Below are 19935 nucleotides of genomic sequence, written 5' to 3'. Positions count from 1 at the left end.
TGCAAACCGTAGGTAATGAGGTCACTTTTCTTTCTGTTTTCAAACAAAGATCCTCTGATATTGGTTCCTAGCGATGGAAAATGAATCTTGATACTGTCTCCAGGCTGTATACCTATCGACTGTATAAAAATAACGTTGTTGTCGAGAAATATTTATGTGTTGTAAATATTGATATATTTAGGAGAGCACTTTGTAAACTCAGAGTTTTAAACCATTATCTCCGCATAGAAAGTCGTCGATTTAAGAACTTGCCAAGGGAAGACAGACTATGCCTGTTATGTGATATGCATCAAGTTGAAAATCAGTTTCACTTCTGTTTGGTGTGTCCTGTGAAAACGTAATATATATAGTGTAAAAATAAATCCTCTGTGCATGCTGATACAACAACTTCAAAGCTCTCATTTCCATCAACGCCGCTGAAGTTCAAAGACCTTGTGTGACGATCATTTCACTTTTCAATCAAAATCATGATAGTATCTGCTGCGCACCAGATAGTATCAGGTGCGCACCAGATAGTATCTCGTGCGCACCAGATAGTATCAGGTGCGCACCTGATAGTATCATGATTTTGATTGAAAGTGAAATGATCGTCAAGGTCTTTGAACTTCACGCGTACCAATATTCCATAAAAAGACTACAGTCGTCTCCTGCAGCATTGATGGAAATGAGAGCTTTGAAGTTGTTGTATCAGCATACACAGAGGATTTATTTTTACACTGTAGATATTACGTTTCCAAACGAAGCCGACATCTCCGCGCACCGCCCAGTACGGACTGGTAGACAAAAAGAATAATGTTTGAAATCTTTGAAAACTATTCATACACACGAGATAAGGGACAATTTGCTTCATTGCCTATTGAGATATCAAGTGCAAAGATGCTGAGTTCAACCAGCTGAGGGTGCACATCCAAAATTAAATGTTTTAGTAGGTTTTAACCCATGATGATCGGAAACGGTAGAATTTTTCCAAATGTGTGTCCGCAGTTTATACATGAGGAGTGTTACTCATGACAATCTACATCTCGTATTCAGAGTAGGATGGTTTATTTTCGTCATAATAGCCTTGCATCAGTAACTATTCGTCCCCTCGAACATACAAGTAATAATGAGACAAAGTTGTATCAATAAAATAGATTATACCGAAAGTGTGAGGTGTATTTTTATCATGAAAATGAAACAGGCCATCATATGGCTATATTCGTCCTGACATCAACAAAGAGGGATGGATGAGTATAAAATCATTTTGCAACCATCGCTGAAATGAAGAGGTATGCGTTCCAAATAACAATTTTGCAACCATCGCTGAAATGAAGCGGTATGCGTTCCCAATATCAATACTGCTGTATTACATTGACCATGGAACATCAGTGTTGTCGGAATGTATAGTTTTACAAAAATGAAGATTACGCGATATTAGACCTGGCATCCCACACAAATATCATAACCGTGTTATAAAAATTATTGTCATGCAAAACTTATTAGACGATATTAACATAAAAAACCAACACGACAAAATATGTTGATACATTTTACAAAGAGCTGATAGCTGATAGAAAGGACGTCAAATTGGCTTATTTATTCCGCAATCGTACATTTACGAAAATATGATGGTTGTGTTAACCATGTCGGAACTGAGTTATAGTTTTTGGTTTTGCAATTAATAATTCGATTTGTTCAAACAAAAAATGAAACAATACAAATCTAAATTTTAACCATAAATTGATTACACATTATCAAGGCGTATAGAAAAACAAGTCAGCCATATGATAAACGAGAGGTAGAATAAAGTTCAATATTTGCTTCATAATTTATTTTCAATTGCACAACAAACATAAAAGAGAACCGATATGGCCAATGAATGACTAATTAGAAATGTGGGCACCTTAGCAAGGCAATAAAAGATTCGATAACTATCTGGTGCGCACGTGTTAGTATCTAGTGCGCACGTGAAAGTATCTGGTGCCCACCAGATAGTATCTCGTGCGCGCCAGATACTTTCTCGTGGCCACGAGATAGTTTCTCGTGGCCACGAGATACTATCTGGTGCGCACCAGATAGTATCTCGTGCGCACTAGAAACTAACTATCTCGTGCGCACCAGATACTATCACGTGCGCACGAGAAACTATCTCGTGGCCACGAGAAAGTATCTGGTGCGCACGAGATACTATCTGGTCCGCACCTGATACTTTCACGTGCGCAGAAGATAGTATCTCGTGCGGACGACAAATAATAAGTTTTTTTCCTCACAAAAAATGTCCCTTACGGGCTTTCATACTAGTGGCAGTAGTCGTTCTTTTAACGTTATCTTTTCGGTGGATTGAAAAATGGTCGTAGGACCGTTTGTTCCTTTTAAATTACTGCAAGAATACCACTATCGCTGAAAGCCAAGAGGCCAGTGACCATTGAAGAACTTGCCATAAGCATTTTTGAAGATGTGAAAGAGATATTCACGCCATGCAAAGTCTGCCGTCTCGTAATGTCTTTGCTCTATTACAGTTACTCGGACAACAAGAGAACACCGCGATCTTTAAAAATATCCTATCGATACTTACTGCAACTAGACTATATGATATAGACGTAAGATTGTATGGTTTGGCCACAGTGGGTGGAGGGACTTGCGGTTTGGCCGGATCTGTAAGACGGTAAAATCTTCGATATAGCCTGTATCGGATATTTACCCGCAATATTCGTAGTTCCAGTAATGGTAACGTTTATACCAGCCAATGTTAAAGACTCTCATAGGTCATTTGTGTATCCGATCGAGCTACTAAAATTTGGAATTCCATTCCCCCATCTATCCGTCACTGTGAAGCGTTGTTGATGTTTAAATCAGAACTACATGGTTATCTTGTCATGAAATATTGTAATGAAGGCTCTGACTTAGCCTAAACTGTTTTTCTTTTGTCTTCGACATCTGCTGTTCGCCCATTCCATATGTTTTTGTTTTTTCGACGATTTGTTTGTGTATTTTTGCCTCTTTACTCAGGAGTGCTGTGATGGAAATTACAATTACTGCATTGTGATCAGATTACCCTCTTTAAATAAAGTGTATTACTACTACTACTACAGACCCGGCGTGCCATGGCACAAAGCAATTTATTCTAGTAATCCCGAAATCGTCGATATGTCAAACTTCGATACTAGATGCTAAATATCAGGGCTGTTTTGTCTTTCAACAAGCAGAGTTTCTGTCTGTATCAAGTAGCCTTGATCAACACTAAAGTGGCTACGGGTATATATTATATATATATATATATATATATATATATATATATATATATATATATATATATATATATATATATATATATATATATATATATATATATATATATATATTTCGGCAGCTGGACCTCATCTGAACTTTAACAACGCCCTCCTCCTCCCCTTTCCACCACATTTTACCAAGTATGGATTAGGACAAGATTAAATGAGTTTCCTATGTAGGTGAATTCCTTGTTAGACTGTTAATTGGTCACCCATTTTGTGGCCAACTTTATGTATTACACAGTTATGAGCATCTTTATAATTGTTTACTAAGGAAATTTGTTTGTGTATCAGTTTATTGGTCACCAATTTTGTGGCCTAATTGATGTATCACACCTCTACAACTTTATCACATGTATAAGTAGGTTAGTTATTGTAAGGTCGCGTTTTGTACTATGTTGTGTGTCATCAATCAGTGGCCTGTTTGGTGTATTTTACAGTTACAGTTTTTCATTAAATGGTCACCCATTTAGTGGCTCTTTTCACCCACAAAGACGTGGGTTGGGTATTCCTTAATTTTGCCGGTGTTGTTGCTGGCCGGGGCACAACATTACTACCAGTGATGTGGGGCCTTGTCCAACATTGACAGCGTTTGCGGGTATATATATATATATATATATATATATATATATATATATATATATATATATATATATATATATATATATATATATATATATATATATATAAATTAAATATATATATATATAAATATATATATATATATATATATATATATATATATATATATATATATATATATATATATATATATATATATATATATATATATATATAATTGTCGGTTATGGGGTAGCGTGTTGGGGCCGGTATGGCTGATATTCCGATGTTGAAGGGATGTAAGGAAGACCGAGACAGCGAGTACTATATCTAAGATGCTATTTTATCACACTAAGCTCTAAGCTACGTACATAGAGTGATGGTAAGCTGGAGACTGGCTTGAGTACACGTGGGCCAAGAGAGATATAAATGCCCTGATGAATAGAATGACAGCTCATGAATAATAATCACATGACACTACATCACATTCATAGATATATATATATATATATATATATATATATATATATATATATATATATATATATATATATATATATATATATTATGAATCGTTTTTATGGCATTTGATAAAATATTTGTGTTAAAGCTTGCATTACTCTTTTTAAATTTCTCATGAAATATCCTTGAAATAGCCGTTGTGTATATCTGTTATGAGCTAAGCAACTTTGTAGTTGTTTTTCTACTGAAACGTTTCGTAGAAAGGATGGCACTTTTAGAAGATTTTATTTAGTACCTCGATTTACTATCCATATTCACTTAAGGTCGATAAAAAACAATGCTCAAGGTATCGTCCCTTCACACTGACGTTCACAATTTTGCTAGATAGTTTTCATTTTCTTCCATCTGCACTGTAAAGTGAGGTGTTCAAGGATAGAACACCAATTAAACGCCTTTTTGTAACACTTTTTGAACGCCTCTAGACGTTCAGAAATTTAACACTACGTGTTCAACCAACGTTCAATTTTTGAACTCACGTGTGCAGAATTTGAACACTATGTGTTCATCAGACATTATATTGAACACATGGTGTTCCATATCTGAACACACGTAGCACATGAAATGTGTTCAAAAATTTGAACGCATTTACGCGTTCAAAGGGCTGTAACACTTTTTGAACGCATGGACGCCGTTCAACGATAAGTGTGTTAAAGGATTGAACACATGATATGCACTTGTTGAACACATTAACTTTTGGCGTTCAGGGGGTGTTCAAGCCTGGATATAACATAACGGACCACTGATATTCAGTAAAATTATTTTATTCTAAAAATTTACAAAAATCACTTGACTAAAATACAATTATTTAGTGTAAAATTGGAAAATAAACATGGCCACTTTGTAAAGTTTGTCAGAGAAAAACACAGCAAAAAATACACAATTGAAGATTTCACGATGATTTGGACATGTCAAATTGAGATCATCCCAAAACACATGTGTAGCAAATATCAAAGCTACCAGACGGGTAATTTTTAAGATACAATTTTTTTGTCCAAAAATGGTAAAAATTGACCCCAAAATAAAAACTTACAGATTTCATCATAACTTGAATATATCACATTCTGATAATTCCCTATGTCTTAAAAATGTCTGAAATGTCTTTTATGTCGCAAAAATACAAATTTGCATATTTCTGCATAATTTGAACAATCTGAAAAAGCTATCCGCAGAGATTTATGTTAAAAATATCAAAGCTGTTCATTAAGTAGTTTTGAAGAAGATTTTTAAAGATTTTTTGACCAAAAACGAAAAAAAATTGCCATGAAAAATAAAGATTTGAATATTTCATCACAACTAGCACAAATTTTACGAAGGTCATTCTTAGGGACATGTTTACCAAATATTGAAGACGTCGAGCCACCAGTAAGAGAGAAGAAGATTTTTGCCAAAAAAGCAAAATTCGCCTCAAAAATACAAATTTGCGTATTTCACCATAATTTGAACATATATGATTAGGGTAATCTCTGGAAACCTGTACTCCAAATATTAAAGGAATCGTACTGGCCGTTTTGAAGAAAAAGCTTGGGATGTAAAAATTTGAGGACGATGTCTCACATTCACCTATTAGATAAGCTCTGCGTCGCTGAAAGCAAAGCTAAAAAACAGAAACAAATCGAGAACAAAAGACGTGTTGATCTACAATACAAAATAATCTAAGATTTGGTAGCAGGCTATGATCAACTAAATGCTACTGGAGCATAAGCCTTCAAAGACGTGAAGTCTCCTTCATCAGATGCAAGGGTGCAATGAAGAATTGAAGCAGAAAGCGACAGAAAATTCAGAGTGAAAATTTCAGAAAATTAAGAAATTCAGAGTGTACATTTTTCACGCTGAATTTTCAGTCGCTTTCTGCTTTAATTCTTCATTCCACCATTGCATCTGATAAGGGAGACTACACGTATTTGAAAGCTTATTCTCCAGTAACATTTAGTTGATCATAGCGTTCTACCAAAGCTTAGATAAATTCATGATCAGAACAAAGATACAGAAACTTATCAAATTTCAGTTACTGACCCTCTGAAGTTTAAATCTACATTAGAGATGAACTGAGTTTTCAAGCTTGTTCCAGACAGCTACCTCTACACTCATCTTCTTCAATTTCTATACCATCAGCTTCTGTAATAACTCTTCGATTACCAGGTAAATCCAACTTTTCACATCCTGAAAATAATGCAACAATAGGTAATATGGCGACATGAGACTTTAAATGAAAGACAAGGTGGCCTTATTAGGTTAAGGAAAAGGGGTGACTTTGGCATACAGTGCCTCTTTTCGATACTGTTACAAAATATTGGCTTCTTCTTGTCATCAACTGATGAAAAGTAAAAGAAAGGCCAACTCTCATATGCTGAAACAATAGAGTGTACACTCTGCGATGTTTAACTAATGTTTTATATGCGATTGTGATTACTAAAAGACATGTGTTAGCTGTGATTACGCAGCGGTGTGTGGCATATCGATCGCGCTCGGGTCAAGGGTCATCGCCACAATTTTGCGGTGATGACCCTTGACCCGACTGCGATCGATACCCCATGGCCCAAAACACCTCTGCGTATTTACAACTAGTGTATGGTATACAAGCCACTGAAAGAAAAAAGGTTTCTTCATGTATTTTAGCTATTCCAAAGTACTACACAAATAATTTCAAAGGATAATAATACAGATGCTTCAAAATTCAACACCTTTTACTATTTTGGAGAGAAAACTTACCCTTTCTGGTCTTGCTTCCGCACGATCACGACTTCAGCGTGCGTTTACAAGAAAAATGTCGCAACTTCCGTTTTGATGCATGACGGGATAAGAATAGGCACCAAACTTGAACACCAAGTGTTAAGGAGTAGAACGCCTCTTGCACGCCGATGTTAAAATTAAAACGTTCATGGTGGTTATCTGATTTTCTTTTCCAAATTTCCAAATTTCAACCCGTAATAAACGTGTAAAATTATTTTGTATACTTTCTTTTTTAGAAAAAACATGCTTTCAGTAGTTTTAGACCGGAGATATTTTTCACTTAGTGTGAAATTCGTTACATAAAAAGCCGTGTACGTTTGCCTAACAGCGATGCAGTAGTAAATTTAATATAGCCATAGTAGAGTAAAAAACACTAAAGATTGTTAATTGTTTTACAGTATTGCAAAATTTCTGTCATGCTGAGTTTTTGAACACTTGAAGGAGATGGTTGTTAACACTACGTGTTCAGGTTTAGAACATCATTGTTAATAATATGAACACTAGTGTTAACAATATGAACACTAGCCGTTCAAATTTGAACACCGACATCTACATTTTGAACGCGTAAAGACGCGTCTGGCGTCCGCTATTTTTACAGTGTGGCCTTGATATTTCTTGGCGTAATTGGCCCACGTTCCCGTGGAATCCTATCAGAGAAGCCATACATTGTCTGAAAGCCATTACTTTCTACACATATCCGACAATTTAATAAAACTTAAGTATATAACAATGAATTGGATCAACGGATGGAAAATATGCACTTGTCTTTTGAAAGAGAACCCTACAATAAGACATCGGTGCTCATGCTTTGCCTTCTAGATTTCGATAGAACTGCAGCCTAATGTAATACAAATGGGGATGAAGTGTCATCCAAAATAACACTGTACAATAGTTACAATATTACTTTGAAGTGTGGGTGTAGACACATCATGTTCCCTGTATTTAAGTAGGTCTTAGACTAAAAAATCTTCACCGTTGTCTCATGTTTTCTGGTATTATATTTGAAGATACGTTTTTGCGATGGACACGTTTCGTTCTAGTGAGTAAATGGGCCCCTTAGTGCATGTGGGCTGAAAACTGAAGAATTGGCCAGACTTAAAGATAACTCTAGAACAAATTGTCAAGTGGTTTTTATAACTACTTTTCAATACCTTATGGAGATTTAATGTAGAGTTTTCGTCGTATAGCAATAACTTTAATTTCGTGTATCAGTGATTTTCCTCTTCACTGTTGTTCACAAAATGTCTTCTGACCTCGACACCCGATTCCTTTAAAGTTTAGTTGCATGTTCCTACGGACTTTAATTTCATTCTCATAAATTTCTCGCTAAAGGGCTACAGAACATGATTTTCAAGTTCTCACAGGTGTTAAATACATCTTAAAATGAAAATGAAATGACTTACATAGATGTTATGAGGATGGTAAATTGTAATTTTGAGAATAATGAATGCCTGTGAATATTATTGATATAATTCATTATCTTGGTGAAGCTGTACACAGTCGGGGGACGTCGGCATACAGAACCCCTGTACTGATTTGCCAAATGTGTTTTTATTATAATGCAATGCGATTCCAATACCATTAGCGTATTTTATAAGAATATTTTATCAGTGAGAGAACACGGTTTGTACTATATTTTCATATTTGCACTTTATTTATTCTCCTAAAGAGAATTTTATAGTTTTTGTTTGAAATTAGCAAAGTTAAATCCCTGAAAATCATTCTAATTTGAAAACTTCCCTTTTTACTTAGCTTCTTATGGCCTTCAAATGTGGGTAGTGAATTGTAATTTTGAGAATAATGAATACCTGAATATTATTGTCCAATATTGATATAATTCATTGTTTTAGTGAAGCTTTACACAGTCGACATACAGAAACCTGTTCTATTTTGTCCAATGTGCTTTTATTTAGATGCAATGCGACTCAATTAGCTTTAGCTTATTCTTTAGGAATATTTTATCAGTGAGAGACCATAATTTGTACTTTATTTTCATTGAAACAAAGTAAGTATCATAATAGTCCTAAAGAGAATTTTACAGTTTTAGTTTGAAATTAGCAAGGTTAAATCCCTGAAAATCAATTCTAATTTGAAAACTTCCCTTTTTACTAAGCTTGTTATGGCCTCCAAATGTGATATGCACGTTTCCTAGGATACTATCAACTTTTGTTTAGTCTTACATGTTAACTAGGGTCTTGACCGTTATTCAAATCTTTCCACCTGCTGCTATTATACAGGTTGTTGAAATACAGACCACTATGTGTAACAATGGTCACTTCTATATCAATCAATTGTGATCAAATGGGAGCGCATTATTATTGGCACCATTTTATGCCGGTAAAATTTTGTTGTACGATGTTATATTAAAGATCTTCAAAAGTATTCAAAAAGCTATGCATGTGCAACATAACTATGACTCACTGAGCCCGAACAAAGGGTAAACAACATATTTTAAAGACTGATGAAAAAAACATATGAGTTCAAAGATAATTTTAAAACCATGATTATAATCCCAGTGTTATGATGAATTTTTCAGCTCCCGTAAAAGGAGTGACGCTGAGTGAAGATTGGCAATTCCATGACTGTGATTATTCTCCCAATAAACGGAATGTAAGCATATCATGGGAGGTGAGTTAACCAAACAACGTAAGTCCAAGACCTAATTATCTCCCTTTCCAAACGACAAACCTAGATAGTGTGGAACCAACTGCGACCATTTTCATTAATTCAAATGTTTTGCTGGTAATTCAAATAAGGTTTTTGTACCCATTGCTTACAAAACTTACAAGAAGTATCGCCTGTCTTTTTTCATATGCGAAAATAAATTGTGTAATGATAAATAAGCTAAACTGAATATGCTAATGAGCTCAATAAATGCTTGAATAGTAAACAATTAGCACAATGCCTTTAACATTTGATGCATATATTCCCATGGATACCCTGATTCTGGTTTGTTCTAACTAGTAAATACTGCTTGTATAGAAATCCTGTTTTTGTGTTTTCTTTTTTTGCCGTCAAAGTCACAACCAAAGTCACAACTGATAGCTTTGAAATATATTTCTTAGTTCTCATTTGTAAATTAAAGCGGCAAAATCTATTACATTTGGACATAATAATTTTTCTTATCTGACGAGATTAGATCTTGATATCAGACACGTGTATTTTTTCTGTTGCACATTAAAATAAGATAACTGTCGTTCTGTAGAATCAATATACACGTATGTATCAATATTTCATGGGGAAATAATATAATTGCTACTGTTACTTAACAAAGTTGTCTAACTAACCCAATCCGAATGCTGAAATATTTCAAATGCTCATCCTGTTTTGAACAGGTTCCAGAGAGTCAGTACTGGCATGGTAAACTACAAAGATATGAAGTTAAATTCTGGTATCAAGACACTGAAAGCGATGTTACTGTTATTGAAAGAAATGCCAGTGATACCTCGATGGTGATCGAGGATATGTCGAGATGGAAGTCCCCCAACATTGATGTGTACACCTGCAATTCTGCTGGCTGCACAGGCAGCATAAAACCAATCCGACTTGATGCTGTTAAAGTTGGTATGTAAGAGAATTTTCCACTAATTCTTTATATGACCTAATAATACCCATATTAGATAACAATTACATATATGGAAATTTGCATACATACCTTTTTCAGGTCAAATTTGGTATTTTTTGCCAATCTGTCATCACCATTGAACTTTTGTGGGCGTCACCTTTTACACTTTATGTTGGAACTTACTTCGGTTCAGATAACATTGGAGCTTTGTTTCTAATGTGCAATTTTTAATAACAGGGACTCCCTGTTGAAAGATTCGTTACGCCAGAATGCATGCTATTCAAATATATGCATTGTTTATAATCCGTGTCTAGTATTATAGAGAGTCTAACCCACACATTTTAACGCTAAACCATGAACATGCCAGAAAATGTAAAGGTTTAGAAGCTAAGTATCTTGCAAGCTGTTTGAAAGATCACATCTTGAATTGCACCATGTTCCGTATCGTCGCTGTCCTGAACGTGACCTTACCCTTCATCTAAACTTTACTATGGTTTTGTACTGACTAGGGTGGCATATCCGTATAATAAGTTTATCGTTAATGTTATTCATTATTGAAGATCGTTTGCATATCCGTATGATTAAAAAATCAATAATAATCCCTTTTGCTGTAACAGAACATCAATGGAAGGGTTGGAGAGTGATGACTTTTCTTCATATTTGCAAAATATCGTCTAGTGACCACAGGGACAATATGATACTCAATGTAGAAAATTAATATCCAAATATCCAAATAGCCAAATATAAAAAATGTTCAAATATGAACATTTTCACTTTGTCAGAATTGAATTTTAGCATGCAAAATCAAAATGTTAAATATAAAAAAATATTTGAGTTTTTGTACCTTTAAAGATTTTAGACAGAGGATGATTGGTTGATTGTTTGCCCTCGTAAGCAAATACAATGATGAATGAAATCATAGCATCATTTTGGATGACATTTGTAATCAACTTTTATGGAGCATATTGGAGTCGGACTCAATTGAGTTAACCCGAAGAACACACAAAACTCGAAAAAAAATGCTTATTGTTAACAGCTTATAAGCAAAAACTAGTCTGATGACCCATGTGTTCTTGTTTTTCTTCGCCCTAATTTTCCTATTCTTGACACAAATATAGAAGAAATTGTTTGATGAGCATTAAGCAGTACTAATACCCTTTAGAAGCACCAAGAGTGCTTCTGTTCATGTTGAATATTTTCTCATGGATTGACAAAAACGACAAGTGCTAAATCATATTCATGCAATCAAGGTATGCCTTTTAACTGAGAGAAACGATGGTATTATTATTGTAAATTAATTAAATTGGTCCTTGGTGTGGCCATCGCCATTATAGGGTGTGGATTTTTTAAAGAGGCCAACGGCAAACATACCTTATTAGTCCCTGCGGATGAAGTCCAGGGGACTTATGTTTTGAATCTGTGCATCCGTGCGTCCATGCATCCTTGCGTTTGTCCACTCAGATATCTCAGATATACCTGAGCCAATTCATTTTCAACTTGGTACAAGGATTCATTGCGCTAATTTGCAAAATTATTTTGCATAATTATTTTTTAAGGGCTCTATTCTTGATAGACTACACCAAATTTAATGAAACTTTGGACAGATGTTGGTCACACAAAGCTCTAATAGCACACAAAGACATTTGTCAGTTTTGTGTCAACAAATTGCTAATTTGCATATTTAATTAATTTTCATAATTACTGGCTCAAATTTGATGAGACTTGGAACAGATGTTGATATACCAGAGCTCTAATTGCGTGCAGTATTAAGCAGGATCATGTCCATACATTTGTACTTTGCATATTTGTTAAATTTTCGTAATAAGGGTTATATGTATAGAAATTCTGCAGCAATTTACACGAAACCTTTAACAGATGTTGATCTGTCACTGCTCTAATGGTGTGCAAATACGTTAAGAAGTGTCTTGTTAATGAACCGCTAATTTGCATATTCGACAAATTTTCTGTAATTAGGGTCACTGTCTAGAAATACTACAGCAATGTCGATGACACTTGGTACGGATGCTTAGCATATAGCATTGTAATTGTAAAGACATTAGGCAGTATCATGCCAATTAATTGCTTATTTGCATATATTATTCATTTTCCTAATTAGTGTGCTATCTCCATAAATACTTGCACCAAATTTGATGAAACTTGGTACAGATATTAATCTCTTGGTGCTCTAATACTGTGCAACGAAATTAAGCAGTATTATGTCAATTAATGATAATGGATATTAAATTAATTAATTACTGCACATTAATGCATATTAAATTACATTTCATAATAAGTGTGCTATGTCAAGAAATACTGCCGCAAAGTTGATGAAACTTGGTACAGATGTTTATCACAAAGTGTTGCATTAGCAACACTTTGTGTTAAACAATTTATTTCTGATTTAAATATTTTATGAATTTTCGTAATTAGGCTGATATGTCAAGAAATACTTGATCAAATAGTACTCCATTTTTTGTCGGAGAATGCATATGTTTCACAATGTGTTCCCTGTACGACCATATACCACGAAAGTGCCCATTACGGTTATTCAAATTTCTCACAAGGTCAAAGCGATGCTATGAGAATCCAAAACTCACTCCTAGTGTATGAAAATGGCTACGTCATCAGTAATTCATCTATTGTACGCCCACAGTAAAGACGTTTATCCGTATCATGATAATCATTTTCTTATTTGCATATTAAATAAACTTTACTAATTAGTATGACATGTCCTGAAATACTGCTTGATGAAACACGGTACAGATGTTGATTTTACAGTAGTCCCAAAGCGGTTAGCGACATCCTGTCGATATTATTAATTGATTTATTTAATGAACATTTGCAATGGTTCTACTCCGGAATAAAAGGACGCGATGCGTACGCCGTTCTACATACTCAGTACGCCCAAATAATCACGTGATGCCGGTACAAACAAACCCACATGTGTACTGAACGCGTATGGAAATACACGTACGTCTGTGCGCGTTTGCGCACATGGCTTTGTTTGTACCGTGGTCGATTCGAATTCCGGGTTTGGCCTATTACGGCGGCAGCCCAGATTGGCTTTACATTTTACCACCATGGTATGAAACATCTCCATTGTTTTCTGTAGTAAACTTGAGGATCTAAACAGGGAAATAATATTTGTAGTTAGTGAGTTTTATTCTGAATGACTGCATTTAATCTGATGACACTTGCAGCAGAAGTTGATCATACAAAGATTGAAAAGTCAAGAAAGGAATTAGCAGTATCAATAGCTGATTATATAAAGTCTCTTCTGTACTGAACATGGGGAGGGAGAATTTTTGGTCCACATCTGGCGTTCTGACTTTTTATGTCAAGAGCCATTACTCTGACATGCCTGTTTCTTGCAGATTAGTTGAATTTTGAAATTTCAAGAACCAGGGCATGACATATCTAATTCTCTCACACTTGGTAAAAGGGCATATCCTTATGCCATTCATTCTATAATAACAACTTGTTTACGATACAATTAATTCAATCCAGTATGGGCTTATGTCACAGACAGAGCCTTATATCAGCATTTATTTTTTCATGCGCATCATATCGACTATTATTTAGTCATTTCCCGTGACAAATCCCAAATTACAAGAGGGACCTTGTCAATGACTTATAGCATACTGGAGGGAGAGGGTCCAGAGTTATTTTGTTACTCTTGTGCTAAATGCACACCTAACCATTACCTATGGTTCCACCATGGCACTGTTATATATATTACATTTGTTTACTGTTGATTCTGGTACGAAATATGTTTATCAAGAACGTATCATTAGTTGATACTTCAATTACCCATTTAAGCAATTAATTTCCTTTGCATCTCCGTACTTCCCTAATCATGCCCCATGATTATTTAATGTGTTTTTCTCTTACCTAATTCGCATTTTAGCATTTATTTTATGCAATGACATAATATGTACATTGACCATGTAATTAGAACGCTTATTTTCAAAAATTATGTTTACGTTTGAACAGCAAATAATATTGATATAAATTCAAAAGATAGTCTTTTAAGTGCAATATACAAGCGAGGGATGCCCTTCATTCTTACTTGCATTTCGCTTTTTCCTCGAGTCCATTCGTATTTGAGAACATGTCTACAATACTCCCTAATAATGCATCACAGTTTAGATAAGACAACGACTATTAGTCAAACGTCATTTATTGTATGTATATATGTTTTATTTTACAGGCAGGGATGCACCACTCAATGTTTCGGCATTTGAAACTTCTTCTTCATCCTTCAATGTCACATGGGCAAGACCTGATAATGATGAATGTATCAAGAGTTACAATGTCAGGTACACTAGCGACCTCCATCAAGGTGAAACAGAAGTGACTGACCAGCATGCACACATTACTAATGTCCCTAGTGGCGCTGAATATACAGTGTCACTTTCTGCTAATATTTACAAAGGATACGATAGCACAGACGAAAGTGAACCAAGGTCAACAACGGTTAGACTCCTTGGTAAGTGGTTTGAAAGTTACTTTTTGAATAACGAGGAAAAAAAGATGCAGTTTGATATGAATTTTTCACATCCACTTTCATAGGAAGAGAAATAGAAAATTATTGTAATTTTTATCAGTATTGATTGTATTTTTAATATTTGAAATGAAAAGTTTAAACAAATTAGTATTGGAATTTGGTATCACATTTTCTGTACAACTGTTTTTCTATAGCAGCTTACTCACTTACGTTAACCTGCATTTAGCACTGCCCTTTTCAAGTTTCCCATTGAGAATTATATTCAATATTCACGCCACAGCGGTTGCATCCCTCAACTTTTCAACCGAACAACACGTAATTTTCTTTCAAACGTGCATTGATTTATTTTCTGTAGAATATAATTCTACCCTTACAATGTCCTTGAAAGACAAAAGCATAATACTATGTATGTATGTATGTATGTATGTATGTATGCATGTATGTATGTATGTGTGTATGTACGTACGTACGTACGTACTTAGATACATATATATATTAAATGGTTACCCATTTGGTGGCCCATTTCGCCCACAAAGACATGAGTTGGGTATCCTTAATTTTGCCGTGTTGTAGCTGGCCAGGGCACAGCATCATTACCAGTGATGTGGGGCCTTGTCCAGCATTGACAGCGTTTGCAGAGAATAAATTATTAAATAAATAAATATATATATATATATATATATATATATATATATATATATATATATATATATATATATATATATATATATATATCAATATATATATATATATATATTATATCAATATATATATATATATATATTATATATATATATATATATATATATATATATATATATATATATGAGACTTAAAAGACAACATTTATATTTTTGAAGAGAACCCTACAATAAGACAGCGCTGCACATGTTTTGCCTTGTAGATTCCTATAGAATTGCAGCCTAATGTTATAAAAATTAGGAGTGTCATCCAAAGTAGCGTATGGCCAAAGCTCCAATTTTACCATGTCACTCTGAAGTGTAGGTGTAGACACAGAATGTCTCTTGTGTTTATGATGTCATATGACTGAACAAAATACTTCACCATTATCCCGTGCGTATTGGTGGTACTAATTTTGAAGATACATTTTCAATGATGGACAGGTTTCGTTCCAATGAGTAAATTGGTCCCAAATGTGCATATGGGCTTGTTACAGGGGTTTTTACTGTTTACTTTTTGATCAAAAATTGTCTTCTGAACTAGAAACCCGACTAAAAAGTTTGTTTGCATGTTTTAACGGACTTTAATTTCACTCTCACAAATTTCTCGCTGAATTGGTATTGAACTTGGTTTGCGAGTTCTCAGAGGTGTTAACATCTTTAAATGAAAATCAAATACTGACATTGATGATATGAGGGTGGTGAATTATAACTTTGAGAATAATGAGTGTCTGAGTATTGTCCATATAATTCATTACCTTGGTGTAGGTGAGCACAGTCGACATACAGAACCTCAGTATAGATGTTTCAAATGTGTTCTTATTAATAATACAATTCGTTTCAATTACCACTACCTCGTTTAACCAGAACATTTTTTCAGTTAGATTTTAGCAAAAGAAAGTTAGTATCATATTTCCTCACGATTACTTTATCAGTGTAGGTCGAAATTAGCCACGTTATCTTACTGAAAATAAATTTGATTTTAAATCGTCGTTTTATAATAGATAAGCTAAATCTAGCCTTCAAAGGTGATATGCACAATTCGTAGGACAATATTATTTGTTTAATTATTGTTTGTTTAAGTAGGGCGCTGCACCCATATTTTGCTCAAAAATCACCTTTTGGCAAATATTCATTCAATATTAATTAATTTTTTAACCCAAGATAAAAATATCGATTAGGTTCACCTTTTTAGCTTGTCAAGCAGTCGTAGGATGCGTAACAAAGAAGTGTTAGTTTATGCAAATGTACGCAAATCACCCAATTTCCTGGCTTTTTTCCCTCCCAATTTCAAAATTTACAAAGAATTTAACTCCACTCTGGCCGGGTCAAATTTTCTGAAATTTGCACATTAGGTTCTATAAATGCTATATTACAAAACGACTTTTTTGTTTGGCAATAAAATTCTTACATTTTGAATAAGAGGCATTTTAATTTTGGTAACCATGACTTTAGTCACTTTTTGAGTGTTGGTTTTTCAACCCTTGCCATTTTAGAATGAGAATAGATAATGCAAAACAAAATAGTCGTTTATTTTTACATATACTGTTCTTTTAAGTGAAATATTACATTTATAGAAAAATAACGTCGTTTTTGACTTAAATTAATTTTTATCATTAATACCAAATTTGAGGTATTTACCCTAAATATACACCAACTTCATCTTTCGAGTAAACTACTGCTACCATACTTAACTTTAGAGTCTCTGCTTTTTGAAAATATATAGTATGAGGGGGTTGGTCATCTTTGATGAGAAATATTGCTTGACAAAACTCTCTTGGCAACATGCAGCTCCACCTTAACAATTATGACAAATTTATATACATGTTGACTGTACTCAAAGCTTTCCATATGGTATTATACGTGTTGCTACAATACAGGCAGTATAGGATTTATAAATGGTAACTTTCATATCAATCGATTGTGATCAAATAGGTGAAATTGTCATTGGCACCATTCTATGCCAAAAAAATTGTTGTACTATATACTTTATTAAAAATCTTCAAAAAGTTGTGCGTGTACATGATGACTATGTTATGTACAGCACATTATTGACAAAACATTTATTACAATCCAAGTGCTATAATGATTTTTTTCAGCTCCCGTAAAAGGAGTGACGCTGAGTAAAGATTGGCAATTCCATGACTGTGATTATTCTCCCAATAAAAAGAACATTAGCATATCATGGGAGGTGAGTTTATAAACCAATCTACGTCTCTCCTTTTGCAGACGACAAAGCTCCGGTCAGGGTAGAAGTAAGTCTCTGTGAATGTGTTCGTCCATGCATCTCTGTAGACGAACACAAGGGAGTTCATGCTTCAAAATGTTGTCGTCACAGTATTACTTTATACAAAAATAGGGTTACCAATCTCTCCAAGAATTACTGTTACCTTAGATTTCTTAACTTCTTTCGCTACTGTGTTTGGTAATACCCTAAACATTTTTCTGTTGCACACTTCAATATAAGATTACTGCTGTAGAGTCTACATACAGGTGTGAATCAATATTTCATAGGAAAAATATATGATGGATTCAGTTAATTTATAAAATGTCAAACTACCACAATAAGAATGATGAAATAATTCAAATACTCATCATGATTCAAATAGGTTCCACAGAAACAGTACTGGCAAGGTAAACTACTAAGATATGAAATTCAATTCTGGTATGAAGATACTCAAAGCAATGTTACTGTTATTGAAAGAAATGTAAGTGATTCCTCGATGATGCTAGAGGATATGTCGAGATGGAAGTCCCTCAACATTGACGTGTACACCTGCAATTCTGTTGGCTGCACAGGGAGCAAAAAATCAATCCGACTTGATGCTGCCAGAGTTTGTATGTGAGACAATTTTCGAATAATTTTTCATATAATTTAATACAAATATTAAATAGCAATTTGTACAACCCATCCATTTCACTGAAAAAGGATGAATTGACTTAAATGTGTTTGCGTAACAAACTAAAGTGATATTTACAAGATATGAACGAACAATTTTGCATATATACATTTTAGTTCAAATTTGGTATTTGGCCAATCTGTCTTCAGCATTGACATTCCATGTCTAACGGCTTTCAAAGTTAGTATTTTGTACTTACTGTGATCATATGGGAGCACAGTGTTTCACATCCCTGGCCACTAGGAGTGTGGGGTCGCCCGTGTGGGAAAAATTGATCCCACACTCTAAGAAACCGTCCCACACTCTGCAGTATATATTACACAAGCTCTGATTGGATGATAAACAGCCTTTGTTCCACGCGCAAAATACTTTCAATGGCACGATGAGTAACACACGGACCGATACTAAAAGTAAGCAGGTCAGAGTACGGGGTAGACGACAGCATTGTTGGTGACGGACTCACAAAAGACGGCCGAATTTTCCAAATAAACGGTGAACATAGGCCACACAGGAACATAATATATCTATTTTATCAATCATTGACTAAAATATAGAAGAAATTGTCCGATGAACAGTAAGCAGTATGAATATATGAGTAGCACCGTGCATGCTTCTGTTCGTGTTGAAAATTTTCTCGGATTAACAAAAATGAAAATTGCTATATTATATTCTTGCAATCATTGTATGCCTTTAAATGAGAGAAACGATGGTGACATTGTAAATCACTGATTTTGGTCCCGATGTAGTGATTACCACTTAGAGGCAAACGAAGCTTATTGCATACTAAAAGGAGAGGGTCGAGAGTTATTTTAATTACTTTTATTGTTAAAAGTCGCACTTTTAAATCATTACCATAGTCCCGCCATGGCACTGTTACCCGTTACGCTGTTTACCGTTTGATTCTTGTATGAAATATGTATGTGGTACCTATCAGTAGTTGAAACTTCAAATTACCCATTTAGCAATTAATTCCCTGGCGTCTCCGTAGTTATCTAATCACGCCCCTGCCTGTTTTTTATTGGTCCGACTAATTATTCACTGGTTTTTAGTCTCTTACACACACACACACACACACACAAACACACACGCAGACAGACAGACAGACATCGCTACGACATAAGCTCACGTGTGTGAACACATGAGCTAAAAATGCATCATCGTTTAAGTAAGACAACGACTATTAATCAAACCACATTTATTT

General features: G+C 34.5%; 1 protein-coding gene across 1 annotated transcript in view; it reads left to right on the top strand.

Moving 5' to 3' along the window:
* Nucleotides 1-19935, top strand: part of LOC139138075 (interleukin-12 receptor subunit beta-2-like) — a 277102-nt gene that overhangs the window by 142407 nt on the left and 114760 nt on the right. The gene's annotated exons all lie outside the window — the stretch shown is intronic.

Source organism: Ptychodera flava, chromosome 8, assembly GCF_041260155.1.
Source record: "Ptychodera flava strain L36383 chromosome 8, AS_Pfla_20210202, whole genome shotgun sequence".
NCBI lineage: Eukaryota > Metazoa > Hemichordata > Enteropneusta > Ptychoderidae > Ptychodera > Ptychodera flava.
Note: the sequence above shows the minus strand (reverse complement) of the source record. Positions and strands in the feature narration are given on the sequence as shown.